The sequence below is a fragment of the Vombatus ursinus genome, unplaced genomic scaffold, assembly GCF_900497805.2.
Source record: "Vombatus ursinus unplaced genomic scaffold, bare-nosed wombat genome assembly UNPS02009770.1, whole genome shotgun sequence".
In the NCBI taxonomy this organism is placed as follows: Eukaryota; Metazoa; Chordata; class Mammalia; order Diprotodontia; family Vombatidae; genus Vombatus; species Vombatus ursinus.
The window spans coordinates 9905197-9926413 of NW_020949548.1; the positions used below are offsets into that span (position 1 = coordinate 9905197).

General features: G+C 40.4%; 1 protein-coding gene across 4 annotated transcripts in view; it reads right to left on the bottom strand.

Annotated features, from left to right (window-relative positions):
* ARNTL (aryl hydrocarbon receptor nuclear translocator like) overlaps positions 1 to 18473 on the bottom strand; it is a 90714-nt gene extending 72241 nt beyond the window's left edge. For 3 of the 4 annotated variants that reach the window (XM_027852604.1, XM_027852605.1, XM_027852602.1), the window contains exon 1: positions 18377 to 18473. The gene's annotated coding sequence lies outside the window, so the exon portion shown is untranslated. The remainder of the gene's footprint in view (positions 1 to 18376) is intronic. The other variant, XM_027852603.1, reaches the window with a different exon arrangement.
* Positions 18474 to 21217: the final 2744 nt, after the last annotated feature.

Consider the following 21217-nt stretch of genomic DNA (forward strand, 5'->3'; position numbering starts at 1 on the left):
GCTACTGAGTCACTAAAAAACTAAGAGATTTGCCTGAGTCCCACCACCAGTCAGTGTCACAGGTAGGAGGACCTGAACTGAGGTCATCTAGACTCTGAGGCCAGCTCTCTAACCACGGAGCCATGGCACTCTAGTGCATGTGTCTAGGAAGAGAGACAAAGAGGCACCCTAGGCATTCAGAGCATGTGATTTCTTCAGGAAAATAGACTCACGATCAGTATATTTAGATGATTTCTTACGCAGTCCTGTATCTACTCTCAAAAGAACTATTTCTTGGTGTATTTTTCTTGCCACCTCAGGCAACTGATTATTGCTTCTTATGACAGAAATACAGCTAGCCCTGAAATGCCAGTTACTTAAAAGAGATCCTTTTTGTTATCGTTGCCATCAAAAGAAACTTTAGTATTCCATTTTGGACTATCAAGGAACAAGGAAAATATTTTCTTTAAAATCTCCAACAAGAAAAGACCACTTGTTGAGTCTGCTATAAAGAGAATTCTTGTTCACGTCTGGGTTTGACCAGGTGACCTCTGAGCTTCCTTCCAACTCTTGGATGTTGTAAAACTTCAGTTCAGTTTCAAAAGAAGAGTGTTCATTCAGTCAGCCATGGTTCAAATCAGGCAGCCAATTGAAGAGGTTGGGCCATTACTATTAAATGATCAAAATGAGGGGAAAAAATTACTCAAATTAGTCAACTGGCAACTTTTTTTTTTTAAATCAAAAGCCAACACAAAAGGTTTACACCACAGCAAACTGGCTGAACCCATTTTTCCCTTTCTGCTGCCACTGACTTCATGTTCTATAGAGCAGTGACCGAAGCCTATAGAGAATTAAATAAACAAAAACTTTCTTTTCTCTCTCTTTTTTTAAGGTGAAACAATAATACATGACCAGATATCATTTGAAACCACAAAGCTCCCATTCGTTTTGAACATTAAGAGGGTATTTCTAAGGACTGATTCAAATCCATAGAATAATTCAGAAGGCACTGGGCTGCCTCGCTATCCCCACCCCACTAAAGAAACAAGCACATTCAGTTGAACTAATTTAATAATCAAGGATGTAAGCCAGGACAAAAACTTTCTGGTCCTAAAAGGAGTTCAATATTAACAATCTCTGAAAGTCATCCCTGGAGGCCTGGGGTTTGAGCCTGGTGAGAGCATAGAAGCTTACCACTGCATGGTATACAGATGGGCAACAGATTTTCAGAGTTGGCGTTTGAATTCTTTCATCTTTTCCATTCTACCCTTACCAGGTACTAATTCTAGCTCCATCAACAACCTGGATCAAGATTAAGGAGGAAACCACAAACTCTAACCCCATCTCAACTAATACAAAGAACTTACGAGTGCTGAAGGCTATAGAGAAGGTTTGAATTGAACCTGACAGAAAAATAAACGGATTAATCTGCAATGAGAATAGCAGGCAAAGGGGAAAGAAGCCAGTGCTGACTTCCTCATCACACAGACACACGTCTACAAAACAGCGCACAAATTTGGGGAGCAGTCTTCCAAACTAAGTTGGCAGGTCAAACTAGACCTGATCATGTGCCTTTAAAGGTTCCCTGCAAGAGCATCCCTGGTTACTATTCTTTTGACACTCTTTGAATTCACTGAAGGCTAATCTCTGGTAATCGTCTGCCCTACAGAGTGGGCCACAGTAAGAAGAGAGGGGGGAAGGAACCTGTAGTTAACAGGGAAAGGTATTTTCTGAGTAGACATGTTGTTTTAACTGAACTCCAAGAGGTCAGGAGAAAGGAGGCCAACTTTTCTGATGATAGGCGATTCAGCGGTACTATCTTGTTTGCAACCTTGGCCTAGTACTAACACTTAGAGTGAGTGATAGATGGAAAAGAGGTATATTTTTACCTGAAAAGAAGCGAATAGGTCACTTGAGACTCAAAATCCAAGATAATGTGACTCTGGAATCACAGAATCACAGAATGTTAAAGTCAGAATGGTTTTTTAAAGGTCATCTAGTACAATAGCCTCATTTTTACAAATGAAAAAAGTGAAGCCAAGAAAAGTTTAGTGCAGGGGTGGGGAACCTGTGGCCTTGAGGCCACATGTGGCTCTCTAGGTCCTCAAGTGTGGCCCTTTGACTGAGTCCAAGTTTTATAGAACAAATCCTTTTATTAAGGGGATTTGTTCTGCGAAGTTCTGTGCTAAATTTTAGTGAACTGTCATCCAACCCATACCAGGCATCCTCTACATACGTGTATTTCAAAAACAGATCTGACAAAGTCCTTGAGCCAGGAAGGTTTCAAGTTCTACCTCTGAAACAAACTGGTTTTATGACCCTGGGCAAGTCACGACCTCTCAGTGTTATAGGCAACTAAGATCTAAGTTAAGGGGAAGGTGCGCTGGTAAAGTGAGCTTCCTCACCTGGAAATTTCCAATGAAATCAAAATGAAAATCATTTAAATCATTAATGAAATGAAATCAAAAGTGCAACCCCAATCCAGAAACCTTCTAGGTGCTGAGGATACAAAAACAAAAGCATCCATGTCCAGAAGGAGTTTCTAATTTATCAAAGGAGACAAAGGCATATGTATAAATACATGATCATGGGGAAAGGGAAAGAAAGGCACTAGATGCTGGGGAGGGCAGGAAATCAGGACAGGCTTCCTACGGAACTGGGGTCAAGCTGACTTTTGAAGGAAACAAGTGTAGGAGGTGATTCTAGCCATGGGGAGCAAGGGCAAAAGCATGGAGATGTAGAGTGGAGGGTTCATTTAAGTGGAAGGTGCATTTCAAGAACATTTTGGCTATTTCTTTGGCTGGGCTGAGACCAAAGGAAAGACAGACATAATCTCAGAAGAGTCAATGATCACCAAAAAATTTTTTGACATCTGTCAAACTGGCATACTGAGGGAATGCCACAGACATTAGACATTTGTATTTCAAAAAGAGATCTGACACAGTCTCTCAGGATATGTTTACAGACCAGAGGGAAAGACACAAGCTAGATAGTAATACAGTTGGGTTCATAACTGATTAAATGCTCAAACCCAAAGGGTAAGCATAAATGGATCAATGTTAAACTGGATGGTGGTATTTAGTCAATGGCACCCCCAGACCTTCCCTTGACCTGGTTCTCTTCCCTGTTTTTAACCATGACTTTGATTAAAAACATAAACTTATGGCATACTTATTAGCTCTGCAGATGACACAAAGCTGGGAATGATGGCAAACATGTTGGGAACAGAATTTTAATGTGAGATACTAAAAGGTCTCTAGAGACTAGACTAATGGGCCAACTCTAATAAAATGCAATTAAATAGGGATAAATGTGAAGTTTTACACTTAAAAAAAAACTGTATAAGCACTAGGTATGGCTGGACAACAGTTCATGTAAAAGCTATCTGGGGATTTCAGTAGACTACAAATGTGATATAAGTGTTATTTGGCAGCCAAAAAATTCTAATGATGTCTTAGGCTTTATTTTTAAAAAAGAATAGTGCCCAAGGGAAGTGGTGGGCCCACTGACACCGATAACTTGTGGGATGATGAAGGGACTAGAAGCCAAACCACCTGAGGATCAGCTTAAGGAATGAAGAGTGTTTTCCCTGGAGAACAGAATATTTAAGGAAGGGGTAGAGAAGAGAGATGAAAGAATGGTTGTCTTCAAATATCTGAAATATTGTCTTTTGCAAAAGAAATTAGGCTTGTTTTTCTTGGTATCAAAATGCAGATTTAGAAACAATAGATGGAAGTTGCAAAGCAATAGATTTTTTCAAAATTTAATTTAAAACTTTTCCACGAACAAAATCCATTCGCTCTCCTCCCTACTCCCAATTCCCCATTGGGAAAAATAAAAAAAGAAAATAAACATTTTTAAATACTCATAATAAATAAGCATTAACAGGCAAAACTAACTTCTACACTGTCCACGTCCAAAAACGAGATGTCTTAATCTTAAGGTTGGTAAGGGAAGATTTCCTAATCATCGAAGTTATCCAAGAGCATCGGGGGCTGCCCTACAATGCAGGGAAGGGGTTTCCTATTGCGGGAGGCTCAGAGGCTGCATGGTCACTTGCCATCCAGGTAATGTTACTAGGCAGGTAGACAGGAAATTGGAAATGAAGGAAGAACTGTTCTTGTACTCACGCTCAGCTCAATGCACATTACCTGTTGAACTCAACACACATTTATCGTCTATTATGTATAAAGGGACTGTATTAAGTGCTAGAAATAGTAAGAAATAGTGACAAGTGGAGCCTACATCTAGAGCTGCTGTAGGCTTTGCCTAGAACATCCAGGTTAGCCCTGTATGGTGGGAATGCTGCCAAACCTCCAGGGCACAGTCCTGATGTCAGGGGCTCTGCCCCTGGGATTGTGGTTGTCTTGTATGGGGCGAGGGTGGGGGAAAGAGTGGGGAGTGGAAAGAGGGGGATATGGGTAGAAATCTCTAACTGGCCACAACATTCAAGCAGCTACAAAAATGAGCTATGAGAGCTATAAGTTAAGAACAATCAAAACCAGAGGCTCTTACTTGCAGCAAGTAAGGAAAAGGCAGAAAATTTTGTAGTGACATTAAGAGGTAAGTATGCTTACTATATTTGTATTTCCACGAATGACAAATAAATAGCCATAGATGTAGAAAGCACAGACTAGCCTCCCTATCAGAGAGGATAAGAGAGTCAGAAGAACCTCTCTCCCATCTAAGTTGAGATGGGGTTGGGGGGTGGAGTGGGGTATCTTACTTGAGAGAATAAAAAATGTGTTTCAAAGGGAAAGTTTTTTAAGAAAATCTCTCTGAAGATGGTGAGGGGAGAGCTAACCCATGCCAGTAAACTGGGGGATGACATCGAAGGGAGGGAACAAAAGCGGGTTCACTCAACTTTTGGAGTTAATATTTACGAGGCTCTCACCTCATCGCAGAGCAGGAAGCTGGCTTCTCGTGTTCTAAGAACTGATGACGTGGACCCACAGGTGCCACCAGCATAAAGGTTATCTAGTCACTAATTGCCAGAGGCAAAAAGGGAGACAAGTAGTGAGAGGTGGCAACTCCCTGATGAGGGGGTACCCATGCTGCTCTTTGCTGACTTGATATGAATAATCGAAAGGCTTGGCCATCTTCTTGGGGGTATGTAGCTTACATGGAGACAGCCTTCTCAGATTTTATAAATAGGAGGCACAAATGATATCAACAGAAAGACTCTAGTGATGATGAAATCCTGGGATAGAAAATGAAGACCATGGGGGTACAGAGGGCATCGTCATCACTGCTACCAAGTGAAGGCAGGGGCTTCTTAAGAGAAACAGGGATTTGAGAAGTAAACAGCTGGATAAAAATATTATCTGAGAATGATATTTAGATTTCGGGACTACAACTTATAGAATGAGGGGCTCTTGCTCAATGATGTAATATACCTACAGAGGGCCAGTATGGAGTCCTCCAAATCTAATGGCAGAGGATTAAAACTGAAATCTAGAAGAATGTCTACATGCATCTGTCAGGCCAGACACCAAAGAGAGCAGCTATTATGACACCAAAAGAAAAAAATTAGTAGAGGCTTGATAATACAGAAAATAATTCCCAATAAGAAAGCCAGGAACAATAAATGCACAAAGTCTGAATAATGGATCAGATGAACAAGAAATCCTAATACAAGGAGGCAAACTCAGGTGTTTCTGAGTCTTGGGGGGATGATATTCATGAATGGATATGGCTATACAAGAGTATACCTTACCAAAAAGGAAAAGAATAAATATAAAGGTATAGTGGAGTAATACAATTTTGAAAATATATCTGTGAGAAAATACAGGAACAGAAAGAGGAAGCCCAGTAAAAAATAAATTAAAAGGGATAGTAAGGATTAATGGAAAAAGAAAAAGAAGCGATTTGTCCTGGGACTATACTCTGGTCCAGAGGTGCCAAAGATGTAGCCTCTCGAGTGCTGCCCAAACCAGATTAACATGTAATGGAGATATATTTAATCAAATAAATAAAAATATAAGAAGGCACAGAAAATATTACATTTTCAAACTACGCCAATATTCAGTCTGTATGGATTAAGTGGCCCACACTTTCTATTTGAGTTTGACACATTTGTTCCGGACTACTTGAACTCTCAGAGGATTATGATGACCCGGTACAAAGATAGGATATCATAGTCATGGGGGACTCCAAGTCTCAGATGTCTACCAAAACTCGAGCAACTGAAAAATTCTTGCCTTGCCTTAATGACAAGTACAAGTACCTTCATCAAAAGGTATAGTGAACAATGGGTACTGCCATACTAGGCCTGATTTTGACCAACAAGGAGGAACTGAGTGCTGAAGTAAAAATGACAGGGACCATGAGGGAAAAATGATGAGGAAAGTCAAGCATAGTCTGACATGCAACCCACATTTCTGGGGAATGGATTTCATTTCAAAGGGTTTGGAAAAAAGATAGATAGTATCTCATGGGTTGAGAACACTATAGGAGAAATCAGTCCAAGATGGATGAGAAATTCTCAAGGATGAAATTCTGAAGAAATAAACACAAATGATTTCAGTGAAAAAGAAAAAAGAGGGATGTCTAAAAGATACTGATGGAGCTGCATAGGGAACTCATCAATCAATTGATTAAAAAAAATCATAGAAGATGGAGGCAACTACAGTTAACAGGATGAATACAAAAAGAATGATATGGTCTTATGAGGACAAGATGTCCATTGTGATTACTAAGCCCTGTCAGCAATCTTTGAAAGGCCATGGAAAACACATGGAAATACCACAGGAATGAACAGGCAAATGCTGTCATCATTTTCAAAAAAGGAAGAAAATATGATCTGAAAAGTACTAATTTCATTAAAGCAAGTCATGCCAGACTTGGATTGGCCCCAGAAAGCAGAGCTAGAAGGAATAGGTACAAGTTGTGTGAGGCAGATTTCAACAATGACCACCATCACTAGAGTCACCAAAAGAAGATCTCTCAAGTGACAAAGGAAAAGGGTCACAAATATTACCTATGACAACCATGAAATACCCACAGTAATGATAGCAACAGACCAAACTCTAAAGAGAAAAGCAGGGGAAATGTGGGCTAATAGGAACAGGAAGTCTTTATCCATCTACACTGCCAGGAATCTTACGTTTCTGAGAAAAAAGGATTCAACTCCTCTAAAAGCTTTTTTAACTATCATTATATCTTACCAAACTACACCAAAAATAGTCTAAATGAATATATTTCAAACTTGTTTCTGATTTCATACTCTCATTCTCAAATTAATGCATTTCCCTTGAAGAACCTTCAAGTATATTTCAAAAGAATGAAAACTATAGTTATTTTAACTTAAGAATATAAAAATATATATTTTCTATTTATCTTCTGTAAAACTCAGAAATTTATCCACATTTCTTTTAATTCAATAAGAAAGTCAGTAGGTCAGTATCACAATTCAACTTGGATACAGAATTTACGGGTGATTGAACTATGTTCCTAATCATTTTCAGTATTTGGTTTGACTATTCTGGCTATGCATACCTCTAAATTTAAGCCCAAAGAAGCTGTAGAAGAACCTCTTTCTCTTTAATTGCCTTGGGAAGAGGGGCGAGAAGGAAGAAAAGGACAGGACCTATTGGAAGAAATAATAGGAAAGTGTTTATTTAGGCAAATTAGTGTTACTAGTGCTGTTAACAGCTGCAACAGTAGTGTTTAAAATGTAGGTAAAGGTACAACAGTTTAACACGCACATAGAGAAGCAAGAGGACCTAGCAGTACCAGATTCCAAACTAAACTACAATGTAGTAATCATCAAAATAATCTGGTGCTAGTGAAGAGGGGCTCATCAGTAGAACAAATCAAGTATATACTTACAGAAGCAAAAGAACATAATGGACTACTGTCTGATAAACCCAAAGTCCCTATCTACTGGGATATGAATTTGACCAACACTGCTGGGAAAAATGAAAAGTCGTCTGAACAGAAATTAGATTTAGACCAACATCTCACACTATATACCAACATAAGCACCAAATGGGTCATTGGTTGAGACACGAGGGGTGATGTCATAAAAAATCAGAGAAGCAAGGAAGGAATTACCTTTTAGATACATGGATAGGGGAAGACTTTAGGAACAAACAAGAGGAAAAGAAGATCACAGAAGATAAAATGGACAAATTCAATTACATGAGATTTGTTTTTACAAAACCAAAGCAGTTGAAATGAGAAAGGAAGCAGGTAACTGGTTAAAAAAAAGAAAAAGAAAGAATATTTGTAGTACGTTTCTCTGACAAAGGTTTCATTTCTAAGACATATAGTAACTGATTGAAATTTGCAAGAATAAGGGTCATTCCTCAACTGATGGTCAAAGGATATGACCAGGCAGTTCTCAAAGGAAGAAACCCAAGTGCTCAATAGCTATTTGAGAAAAAAAAAATTCTCCAGATCACAAATAATTGGAGAAACTAAGGGTTCCATTCTATACCCATAATCAGTTGGCAGAGAAGGAAAATGATAAATGTTGGAGGAGCTATAAGAAAAAAGAACATTAATGCACTATTGGTAGAATCGTGAATTAGTCAAGCTATTCTGGAAAATAATCTGGAACTATTCCCAAAAAACCACTAAACTACACATACCCTTTGACCACTAAGCCTACACCCCAAAAAGATCAAAGAAAAGGAGGAAAGGACCTATATGTATAAAAATATTCATAGCAGCTTTTTTGGGTAGTGCCAAAGAAATGGAAACTAAGGAGTTGTCCATGAATTGGTGATTGGCTAAACATATTCTGGTATATGAATGTAATGGAATACCACTGTGCTGTAAGAGGAAGATTTCTGAGAAAACCAGGAAGATTTGTGTGAAATGATACTGAGTAAACAGAACCAGGAAAATAATTTATACAATAACTTTATAGTCAAACAACTTTGAAAGACTTAAGAACTATGACTGGAGTGACCAACCATAATTCTAGAGGACAGGTGATACAGCATGTTACCCATTTCCTGACAGAGGTAACAGAATTCAAATGCAGAATGAAACACATTTTTTGGACGTGACCAGTATAGGAATTTGTTTTGCTTTACTATGCATGTTTGTTGTGAGGGTTTCGTTTTTCTTTTTCTTTTTTTCATTTTTGTCCAGTAGAGGAGGGGAAGAAGGGAGGGACAGAAAAAATAGATTTCTTTTAACTAAAAAAAAAAATTAATTAAAACACCATAAGAATATACTGTCATAGGATACTAACGACTTTGGCAACCTTACAGACTGGATACTATTGAGGCCCTGAAGTATTATTTACTACAGCTTAACATAATGACTTGCCCTTTTTGAAATGAATCACTAATTCAAATGCAAAGGAAGAAGCATTCTAAATAGATAGAAAACATAAAAGTAAAAAGAAATAAAGTATATACTGTGAGATGCAGCCACAAAGACACTGGTCTAACTAAAACTGAGATTTCATGTTGAGAGTCAATTTGAAGAGGTAGGGTGAGGCCAGATTATGGAGGGAGGTCCTCGAAAACCAAGCATGAGTTCAGACTTGATGCTGCTAAACAGTAGGAGTAGATTAGGAAGAGAGATTAGTCTGGGAGTGGTATGCAGAATAGATAGAGGGGAAAAAAAAGCCTCAAGGCAGGAAGATCAGTTAGGCGGCAGCTGCAGTAAATCAGGCGTGAGGCAGAGGCATATTATACATGCATATCAACAAGAAACACAAGTAAACAAGCTAACACTTAAGGGAAAAAAAAAAACAAAACACTTTCACTGCCTGTCCTTGGGTCAAAATAGATTCAGTTCAAAGTCCTATACCTGCTATATACAGCTGAACAAATATTTAGCAAGTACCTACTGTGTGCCAGGCACTATGCTAAGTACTATTCATAGACAGGATGATTACCCAAAATCCTGAGTTAAAATATAAACCAAAACATGTAAATCATGTATTACCAAAGATTAAATTATGTTCAGTGTACTTTTACTGTGTTTTAATTCTTCGGAAAAATACCGAACACAAATTTACTAGATGGTATAGAGGAGAACGAACCACATATAGCACATTTTATATAACATGTTCTTGACATAACATTGTTTTCCCTTACTGTCTAAATTTATTTTTAGCAGATAGCATTTTAAAATTCTACAGGCCTACCTACCCCCCCCCCCCCAATTCTTAGGTTAAGAAGTTGGCAAGCAGCTGAAAATCTGAGGGAAAGGAAAGAATGTGGGAACAGTACCTGAGGGGTGTTTCTCCAATAAGAGAAATAACGGCGTTTAAGGTGACGGATTTTCAGATATGGAGAAAAGGAATTGTTAAACTCCCCCATCACCAATGAGCTGACTGAACAGGAATTAACAAAGACACATAGGCCCGTATTAATGAAATAAAAGGAGAGGAAGACAAAACAAACAAACAAACAACCCAAGAGAAACAAAAATTCATAAGAGGATCTTTTTTAAGGTAACACTTACATAGATTCCATAGGATTTAAAACTAGAAAAGAGCTTAGACATAAACCATCTAGTTCAACTGCCTCAGTTTACATATAAGGACACTAAAGTTTTGAGAGAAGCAAGTTAACCATAGTCACAGAGGTATTAAAAAACAAGGTGGGATTCCAACTGGAATTCTCAGACTCCAAATCTATGTTGCTTCTCCTAACTTCTAACATGTTCTTTTCTGTGAATCCTAACTAATTCTGGGGGGCAATGGCCAAATCAGTACCAAACCTGTTCTTAAGGTAAGCTGTACCAATAAGGGAGGAAGGATAAAATTCTCTTGAGAACAATTGTGTCATTCACACACATGCTGGTGCTTCATAACTTAGGGAGTAAGTGATTCTGATTGCTGGGGAAGTAGGGCAGAGTTTGCCAGCATTACCAGACTCACCTAGGAATTTTCAGTTTTGCTCTGAAGTTGTTCTGTGTAAGAACCAAGGACATCATGGGAGCTGAAAAAAAAAATCTCTTCATCCCAGCTCCTTTGAAGTTTTGCGTAGTGGAATACTCAGGGTTGTTTGAAGGGAATTCAAATTAATAATGTAGAGGTGTGCTAGTAGTGAAAAGAAATTCAGGTTACCAAGAAAAGGTCAAAATGGGTACATGATTTAGATATAAAAGGTGATACCATAAGTAAATTAGAGAAGGGAAGGATTTATGATCAAACAAGAGATAGTATTATGAGATAAAAATGGATACTTTTGATTATATTAAATTAAAAAGTTTTTGCACAAACAAAATCAATGAAACCAAGATTAGAAGGAAAGCAGAAAGCTGGGAAACAATTTTTACAAGTACCTTGGATAAAGCCTTCATTTCTCAAATATATAGAAAACTGAGTCAAATTTATAAGAATATAAGTCATTCCCCAATTGATAAACAGGCAAAGCATATGAATAGGCAGTTTTCAGCTGAAGAAATTAAAGCTATCTATAGTCATATGAAAAAATGCTCTAAATCACTATTGATCAGAGAAATGCAAAGTAAAACAACTCTCAGGTACCACCTCACACCTATCAGACTGGCTATTATGACAAAAAAAAAAGTGATAATTGTTAGAGAAGATGTGTGAAAATTGGAACACTAATGCATTGTTGGTGGAGTTGTGAACTGATCCAACCATTCTGGAGAGCAATTTGGAATTATGCTCAAAGGGCAATCAACCTGTTCATACCTTTGATCCAGCAATACTACTATATCCCAAAGATTTTAAAAGAAAGGGGAAAGGACCTATTTGTACAAATATATTTACAGCAGCTCTTTTTGTGGTGGCAAAGAATTGGAAATCGAGGGGATGTCTATCAATTGATGAACGGTTGAACAAGTTGTGGTACATGATTATAATGGAATACTATTGTACTATAAGAAATGACAAGCAGGCTGATTTCAGAAAAACCTGGACTTACACAAACTGATGCAAAGTGAAGTGAGCAGAACCAGAACACTGTACACAGTAACAGCAATACTGTAAAGAAGATAAACGTGAATGACTTAGCTCTTCTCAGCAACATAATGATCCAAGACAATTCCAAAGGACTCATGATGAAAAAGGCTATCTACATCCAGAGAAAGAACTGACGGAATCTGAATGCAGACTGAAGCATACTATTTTTCACTTTCTGTGTGTGTGTGTGTGTGTGTGTGTGTGTTTTCTTTTGGTTTATTTATTCTTTTGCAACATGACTAATATGGAAATATGTTTTATATGATTACATACATATAACCTATATTACATTGCTTACCATCTTGGGGAGGGAGGAGGTGAGGGAAGGAGAAAATTTGGAATTCAAAATTTTTTCTAAGTGAATGTTTAAAATTGTCTTTACATATAACTGAGGAAAAAATTATTTTAAAAAAGAAAGAAAGAAAAGGGATTTGGGGTCATAGTTCAGATAAGAATTAAGACTTAAAGAACCTTAGCAGGGGTAGCTAGGTGGCGCAATGGATAGAGCAATGGCCCTGAAGTCAGGAGGACCTGAGTTCAAATCTGGCCTCAGACCAAACACTTGTCACTAACTAGCTGTGTGACCCTGGGCAAGTCACTTAACCCCAGTTGCCTAAAAACAAAAAAATAAATAAATAAAATAAAACAAAATAAAATAAAATAAAAAAAGAACCTTAGCAGCAGCAGGGGAAAGAGCAATTCAAAAGACAGACTCGAAAATTTCTAAGGGCTTCTCTAGCTAGCTAGGAACCTAGTTTGGGGCCTGAATCACAAAAGAGCTTAAGATAACCCTGAGGGCTGCTGAATTGCATCTAATGACCAGCTGGTGGTAGCAGAAAGCAAAAGCACCTTAGTGGAGACACCCAACAGAAAGCAATTCTACTACTAGAGAATATCAGTACTGCTACAGCACTGGAGGTGGGTGCTCCCCTGGTCATATAAGTTCCTTGACCATACACATTGCCTATGGGTGTGCTCCTCCATGCCATGATCCTATATATCTTCCCTCTACCACTGTTGGCAGATGGTAACATGTGGAAGGGCAGGATATATGAATGGGGAAAATCTTTCTTGTCAATTATTTTACTGTTTGTTTTGAATTTCTACACCTTCTGGTTGACTCTTAAAACAATACATTGGTGGGGACTTGTGACTTAATGATTTTAAGTGCATACTGACCAAACAAAATGCCTTGCAGTAGCTCTCTGAGGGTCCCTTTATGAAGGAGGCCTCAAGGGTTATAACAGCAACTCTGACAATTTTGGGAGACCATGACTGTAGTCTTTATGGGGAAAAGGGATTTAGACTTATTATGCTTGACATCAGGGGGCAAAATGTGTCCAATGGATCAAAGGTCCAATGAATCAAAGTTACAGAGAGGCAGATCTTTGTTTCAGCTTAAGGAAGAACTTCCTAGCAATCACAGATCTCCCAAAATGGGATGGCCCACTTCATCAAACAACGTGCTTCTGTCACTGGAATTCTTCACACACAGACTGAATTATTAGTTATCTATCAGAGACTCTGGAAAAAGGGATTCCTATATCACAGGGGATTTGACTAAATGACCTCTGAAATCCCTTACAATTCCAAGATACTAGGATTCTATAGATGCTCTACTCTAGCCATCCAGAATTTGTATTTATATAAATAATGTATACATGTGTATGTATATGTATATTTGAAAATATAATTCAATTTGACTCAACAAACACTTATTAACTATGTGCCAGATGCTAATTCAAAGACAAAAACAAATCATTCCCTGACTTCAAGGAGCTTACATGCCACTGAGTATTATGAAATAACAGTTTTATCTTCCCTATTAAATTATAAACTCCTTATAGAATTAGCAGCAATACCTGGCACAACTTTGTATCAGGCACAGCACATTAAACGAGAAGAAAAAAACTATATATAAGTACATGATAAAAATACCAATTACGGGTTTTATAAACTTTATGGGGAAAAGTTCTATATTAAGTCAGTATTTTATGAAATAAAGTTCAATATTTATTCATTGGAATACTTCCATTGTTAAGTCACAGCAATCTTTCAAGTGTCCCATAAGACTCTATTCAGGGCCCTTTTTTCTTTTCTCCCTTAGTGATTTCATTGATTTCTATGCATTTAATTAAATAGCGCCCAAACATACACAAACACAATTTTAAGAAAAAACTGCACAAAGACTTTGGGGACATTGTATGCATGTTTCGGCCACAACTCTCAAAGACAGTTGTACGAAGTTCTAAAGGCGTCACAGTCTACATTAGAAGAACAATACCAACACCAAAGAAATATTTGTTTTTTGACATTTAAAATCTTACATGATTGTCTACAGGAACTCTTTAATCTTTTGAAAAAGGACTTTGATTCTAGCAGAAGTGTTACTTCATCAGAAATAAGTCAATAAATAATGGACAGAAGACAATACTTATCTCAAAACAAGGCCAAAAATGTTTAATTTCTGCATCATTATGCTCCTGGTGTTCTCACTAAGTCAGTTTATACTGCTAGTACAAAACTGGAATATGTAAACTATGCAGAAAATACAGACTCTAACATAAAGGAAGAAATTACATTTACTTCCTTTTCCTGCCCTGCTACAAATATAATATGACTGAATGGAAAGACTGGATTGTGAATCAGGAGGGTTAGGCCGTAGGCCTGCTTCTGCCACTATCTGTATGACACTGGGCAAGTCACTTAAACTTCTCGCTTATTTCCTTATCTATAACATGAGGGAGTTGGACTGAAAGAAGGTATCTGAGGCCTTTACAATGCCATGAAGTAGTAGGTGCTTCATAAACGTTATGTTCAATCCAACTCTACCTTAATGATTCTATGCCACAGAAACAGAGAATCTTGGAGTTGGAAGGGACTTTAGAACTCATCTAGTTTAAATACGGGAGCTAATAAGTCCAATGAACTCTACTCTTATCGACCACATGTAGAATATGAATTCCTTAACTGAGGCATGAATTTCCTCTAACATACTTTTGTTAAGTGGGAACTCATTACGTTTCAAAGCAGCCCATTCCATTTTTTGACAGCTTTACTATTAAAAAGGTGTTGTTTTTTTTTTTTCTCTCATGGTAAGCAAAACCCTGAAACTTCCTCCCACTGTGCATAGGTCTTCCTAAGGCCAAGCAGGACATTATTCCATCTCCCAAAGACAGTGATTATATTTCCCCTAAGTCCTCTCTTCCCAGGCTAAACATCCCCATTTGCTACGGGCATTCCTCAGATAAGAGAATTTCAACTCCTTCCCCACCACTCTCACTATCCCCGTGACCTTCCTTATACATGAATTACTTTGACAATGTCATTAAAATGTAGAACCTAGAGCTGATCACAAAACTTTAGATGTGACATGACCAAGGCAGACTGCAAGGCAAATGTCACTTTCTCCTCGACAACACTCTTCTACGAATGCAATCTGAGATCACATTAGTGTTTCTGGCTGCCATGAAACAACTTGGCCTCATGCTGTTTGCAATACCACTCAAATCCCTGAGGTCTTTTTCATATGAACCCCTGCCTAGCCATGGTTTCCTCATCCTATGTATCTTTAACAGTTTGTTCAGCTGAAAATTTTTTTAACCCCAGTTACATTTATCTCTATTTTATTTTATTAAATTTAGCTCTGATTAAATTTGCGTGTCATCACTGAAGCTAGGATTCTTTCACATCCCAAGTCAATTTTAGACAGTCCTCCTAGGTTTTTATCTTCTCAAAATTTGAAAGCATGCCATCTATATCTTGAAGCCTGAAGAAAATGCTTTCCCCAGAATATCTGGGGAATAGTTGAAAAGAGTTAAAACACTTCAGAGATATTCAGCAGGTAAATATATTTTTTCTGAGTTTCTAATTAGTTATATTTAGAAGGTTAGGGCTGGAAAGGTCAGACTCTAGAGATCCTCTTGTCCAACCCTTTCATTTACAGGTGAGAGACCTTATAAGGCTCTCCGTGGTTAAATGACTTACCCAAAATCACAAAGGTAGTAGATGCCAGGGTTGGACTTTGTACCCAGGTCTCCTGACTCCTAGAGTCTAGTGTCCTTACATCTATAAAAGGCTGGCTATACATCACAAAGAGAAGGAAGTACTTTTATGTTTGATGTTAAAATAATAATTAATGCAAAATTAAATCATGCCATGTTTTAATTTAAGCTAGTCACTTTTTACATCTAAAATATGGAAATTCCACTAGACATCCAATTGTCTGATTGTACATAGTTTCAAATCCTGCATCAGAAATTAATTTTAAAAATTCATCTTAAATGTATTAAGTGAACCATTTTTAAGACTTGGCAATAAAATGTGAACTGAAAACTGAAATTTTTAATATTTCAGGATGTACTGATATGGTGACCAAATTTAAAGTAATGCTTTTCTCTTGGAAGGAAGGGACAGGTAGGTGGCACAGCAGACAGAGCACTGGGTTTGGAATCAGGAAAACTCAACTTCAAGAGTTCAACTCTGGCCTCAGACACTTACTTAGCTGCGTGACCCTGGGCAAGTCACTTAACCCTATTTGCCTCAGCTTCCTCATCTGTAAAATAAGCTGGAGAAGGAAACAGCAAACCACTCCAGTATCTTTGCCAAAACAAAAAACAAACAAACAAACAAACAAACAAAAAAAAAAAACCGGGTCATTGAGGGTTGGACAAGACTGAAGAATAACTTGGAAGAAAATTAAGGCATTGCTCAAAATTACCAATGGTAAAAATTACTTTGAACTCAACAATCAACGAATTAAGAATCCCACCTAGCCAAATTCACATCAGAAACCAAAGTCATTATCTAGTACAATGAACATTTTATCAATAGTTTATCATATAATAGCAGCAGATGACAGAAATATAAATGACAACTATAAGACACCTATCAGAATGAATGATACCCAAAATGCAGCTTTGAAACACCAAATTTTAAAAGTACCTTTTCAAAATCAAGTACTGTTAAGGATTGCTTGTTGATATACTAAATCAACTATTCAAAACACAATTAAGAAAACGTTAATTTTTATTTTCCACTGAAACACGGAAACCATTTATTGCAGTGTGAAGGGTGAAACCTTGAAGGTGGAGCAGCCTATAAAGTAGGCAGGGACCCAAGCCAAGCGGGTTCAGTTCAGGTCAGTTACCTCAACCTAAACTTAAAAAAAAAAGACAAACATACCTAAAGCCATACCAAGTGCAATGACTTTTTTCCACCCCCAAAACACACTTCCCTCTCTTGAATCCCTCCCCCTTTCACCTGGAGGAAAGACTTGTGTAATATGAGAGTCACAGAAAGCAAGTCTTATTTTTATCTTCAGTCCCATTCACTGAGCAAACAAGGGTTAGTTTTGCTGTTGACACCAGACAAACACACGAACCTCCCCCCCTCCCCCGCTCCCCTGACATCTGTCAAACCCTGGTGGTTCCACCACCCCCTTCGGCCTTCGCGACTTCGACAGAGGCTCTCCCCAGGGACCCGGGGAGCTAACAACGCGCCCCAGAAGCACCACCCGTCCTCTCAGCACCAGTTCGACTCCAGGCTGCTCCCGGGGACTCTGGGCAAAACCGTGCCGGGTCCAAATTTCAAACAATTAACAAATCCCGGGTGGAAGTCCAACCCGATGGACTCAGGGGCCCATCATCTCTCACGCTCAGCAGGCGATCCAGCCATCCCCTCAACCCCTCCTCCCTCCAACGCTTGGGCAAAGGGAAGTAACTAGCCACAGCACGGAGCAAGCCGGGCACCTGCCAAGGTCGGGGGGTGGCAGGCCCAGTCCCCCCCAAACCACCAACTTGCACCCCCATTCCCTCTTTCCCCACCCCCAAAGCCGGGCATGTCCTCAGCCTCTTTTTGTATCCCCGGGACTTAGCACAGTGGCTGACACACAGTAGGCGTTTAATAAATGTTTATTGAATTGAATTGAACTGAACTGCTCAGGGCCAAGACGGGGAGGGGATGGAGAACAGCCCCTCTCGAAACCTGCCCAAGGCTTACGTCGATTTCCCCGCTTCCCTGAAACACACTCGCGCCAGCCTGCCACAGCTCCCCCATTCCCCAATAATTTCTCTCTGGGGGAGGGACTGTCCCTTTAAGAGGCAGCAAGCGGTCTCCCCTCCCCCATTACAGGTAGAGATGAATTGGAAAGAGAGAGGGGCAGGGTCTGGTGAGTGAATTGGGAACCCTGCACCTTTAAGGTGACAGCAGGAACCTCTGCGGCCCCCCCACCCCCGCTCCAGCTGGGGGCAACTGGAGGGAGAACGGTCGCTGTGCGCCTTTAAGAGAGGCTGCCCTCTCAGTCCCGGCTGGAGGGGGAGCGGGGGGGGGGGGAGGGGTCTGTGCCTTTAAGGGAGACAGACCGTCCGAGGGCGCTCGGCGGCCCGGGGGCACTGTGCCTTTAAGGGCGTCAACGGTCCCTGAGGGCAGCCGGAGCCCAAGCCGGGGCCCAGAGCCTCTCGTCTCCCCGCCGCCGGGCCAGCCGGAGGGACTCACCGTGGGCGGGCGAGCTGCCCGGAGGGCGCGCAGTCCGGGGTCCCAGCTCTCCTCAGTTTTCGCGGCGGCAGCGGCAGCGGCAGCGGCAGCGGCAGCAGCGGCGGTGGCAGAGGAGGAGGCAACTGCGAGCTCCACTCCAGTAAACAGGCACCTCCGTCCCTGACCTACTTTCTGCCTTCCCTAAATGTCGCACCACTAACCTACTTTCCGACCAATCCGCTCCCCGCCGGCCCAGGCCCGGCCCCCAGCCCACCAATCGTAGAGCCCAACCCCCCTTTACTCCTCCCTCCAATGGAGGAGCCAGGAAGCCCGGATACCTGCCTCTCTCCACGAGCCAATCAGAAAGCCCAGAGGGACCCCGGTTCGGCGGCCACCGCTCGCCAATCGCCGCTCGACTCTGTGGGCCAGATTCACCAATCGTTGAGAGTCTAGGGAGGGGCTCTGGCCAATAGAGGGACGTCAAGGAGGCGGGGCAGCAGGAAGGCCGGGCGGTCTACCTGACGCTTCATCCCAACCAATCATCAAATGCACCTAAAGTTCACACCCTGGAGAGCCCTCCAATCAGCGCGGGCTCTTCCTTTTCCATAGGGTTCTTCCCCACCTCACTGCCCCGGTTGTCCGTATTCCTCAGCCAGCGCCGGAGTGAGCACCTGTTGCCTTCCGTGACCCTGCATTGCTCGATGCCGAGTCATTCCAGCTCGACCTCCCAGCTCCTTGGGCTGGCTACGGGGCTGCGGCGTATCCCGACCCGGCGCCCGCAGTTGGAATTGGCCCTCACTCCAAGATCCTCTTCAGTCCGCGGCGCTTTCTCCCTGACCGCCCCGGCAGCTTTCCAGCCCACCGATTCATTTTGTCTCCCGGCAGAGCCTTGGACCCTGGGCGCTTGAGGTTACCGCAGTCGTTGTGCGTGCAGATGAGGAAACTGAGGCACGTAATAGTTAAAGGACCTTCTCAGAGGTCATACATTAAAACTGACGTATAAAACCAGCAAGGTCCTTTTCTAGCTAATTTAGGGTTTGACCGAGCAGTGTCCTCGAAACCACCCAGAGAGGTAGGAAGGGTGAGTCGAGCTAAGTCAACAAGCATTTATTAAGTGCTCTCTTTGTGCCAAGCACTGGTGACGGTGTTGGGGTCTCCTGTTATCCTCTTTCAGGTCCGTATATTTTGAACTGGAAGGAATGTCAGGCCAACCCATTATTTCACAGAGGAGGAATTTCAATTCTCCAGGCATTCATTAGGTACATGTGCAGAACACTGTGCTGGAATCTGAAGCTACAAAGACAAACATTTTTAAAAAAATTCCACTCTTAAGGTTCATTTTGTAGGTTTGACAGGTTGCCACTAGCATACAAACAAAGTATGGTCAAGGCAAATTGAGAAGAAGATACTGACAAGAGGACCAGGAAAAGCGTCGAGGAGGTCATGCCAGACAGAAATCTATGGGGAAGTTAGGGATTTTGAGAGGCAAAGGTGAGAGTACACATTGTGAGGGAGTAGGGGAAAGGGAGTGTCAAGAGAGACTGCCTGACCAAGGCAGGGAGGTGAAAGGTGGAATTAGGGTTTCTGAGAACAGCAAATAGAAAGGGAAAGTGTGTAAAGGGAACTAGGTTGCTAGGGCCAAATTGGAAAGAGTTTTAAATGTCAGGAGGTAGAAGTAGTATTTTATCCTGGAGGCAAAAGGGAGCTAGCTGGTACTAGAGATTCTTAAACAGAGAAGTGATGTGGGAACAGGGAAGGTGATTTTTGATGCTATATGGAAAAATGAATGGAAGAAGGAAACACTGCAAACGGGACTAATTCGGAGGCTTTTGAGGTAGTCCCAACCAAAAGCTGATGAGGGTCTCATCCAAAGGAGCGGCCTGTGTGAAAAGTGAGAAGAGAACAGGAAAACTATTAGGAAGGTAGAACTGACAATACTTGATAACTGATTGGATATGGGGAAGAGAGGAAGGGACTGTTGAAAATGAGGGAAGAAACTGAAAACCTGGGTGCTTAGAAGGATGTTGTCCCCATTAGAAACAGGGAAGTCTGGAGAAATGGGATTAAGGGAGGGGAAGATGAGTTCCATTTTGAGTTGTTTGAGATGCCTAGCAGACATCTAGATGGAGATGTTCAGTAGACTGCTGTTAATATGGAACTAGCTGAGGGATTTGTGTCATGGACCTCTTTAGCAATCTAATGAAGCTTATGGACCCTTAATCACATATTTTAAATGCCTAAAATGAAATTCATAGGATTGCAAAGGAAACCAAGTACATTGAAATAAAATTATCAAACTCCTTTTTTAAAGTTAATGAACCCTAGGTTAAGAAACCCCAGACTACATCAAGAGAGGGATTAGGACTGCATATATAAATTTGAGAACAAACAAGCTGAGGTAGGTTTACTGTTCACCCTATCTCCTTATTCCTGGAATTATTCATTTTTAGACTATAAACTAGATAACAGAACTTCCTGGTACATCTTTTTATCCCCCACAGAGACTGCCTTGCAAGAATTTGGTAGTCAATAAAAGCAGAATGCCTTTTAAGATCAGTCAGTCAACAGCATTCACAGAGCTACTTGCTATCTTGTGTACTCTAGAAGGAGATGAAATAAATAGAAGTATTTGGTCATAAGTAGCTAGCAATTTAATTGGAATCCTAGTGCTTTTATCTTTTGGATCTATTCCAACTTCATCTAAACTTCACACCCCAGTTTTTCCTTTCTTATAACTCTCTTCTCTTTCCTGGTATACCTACTCCTTTCTCCAGGCTCTTTTATTTGTATTCATAATAACAATAGCCATAATTTAAATAGCTCTTTACGCAGTACTTGATTAACCAAATCACCGATAAACTA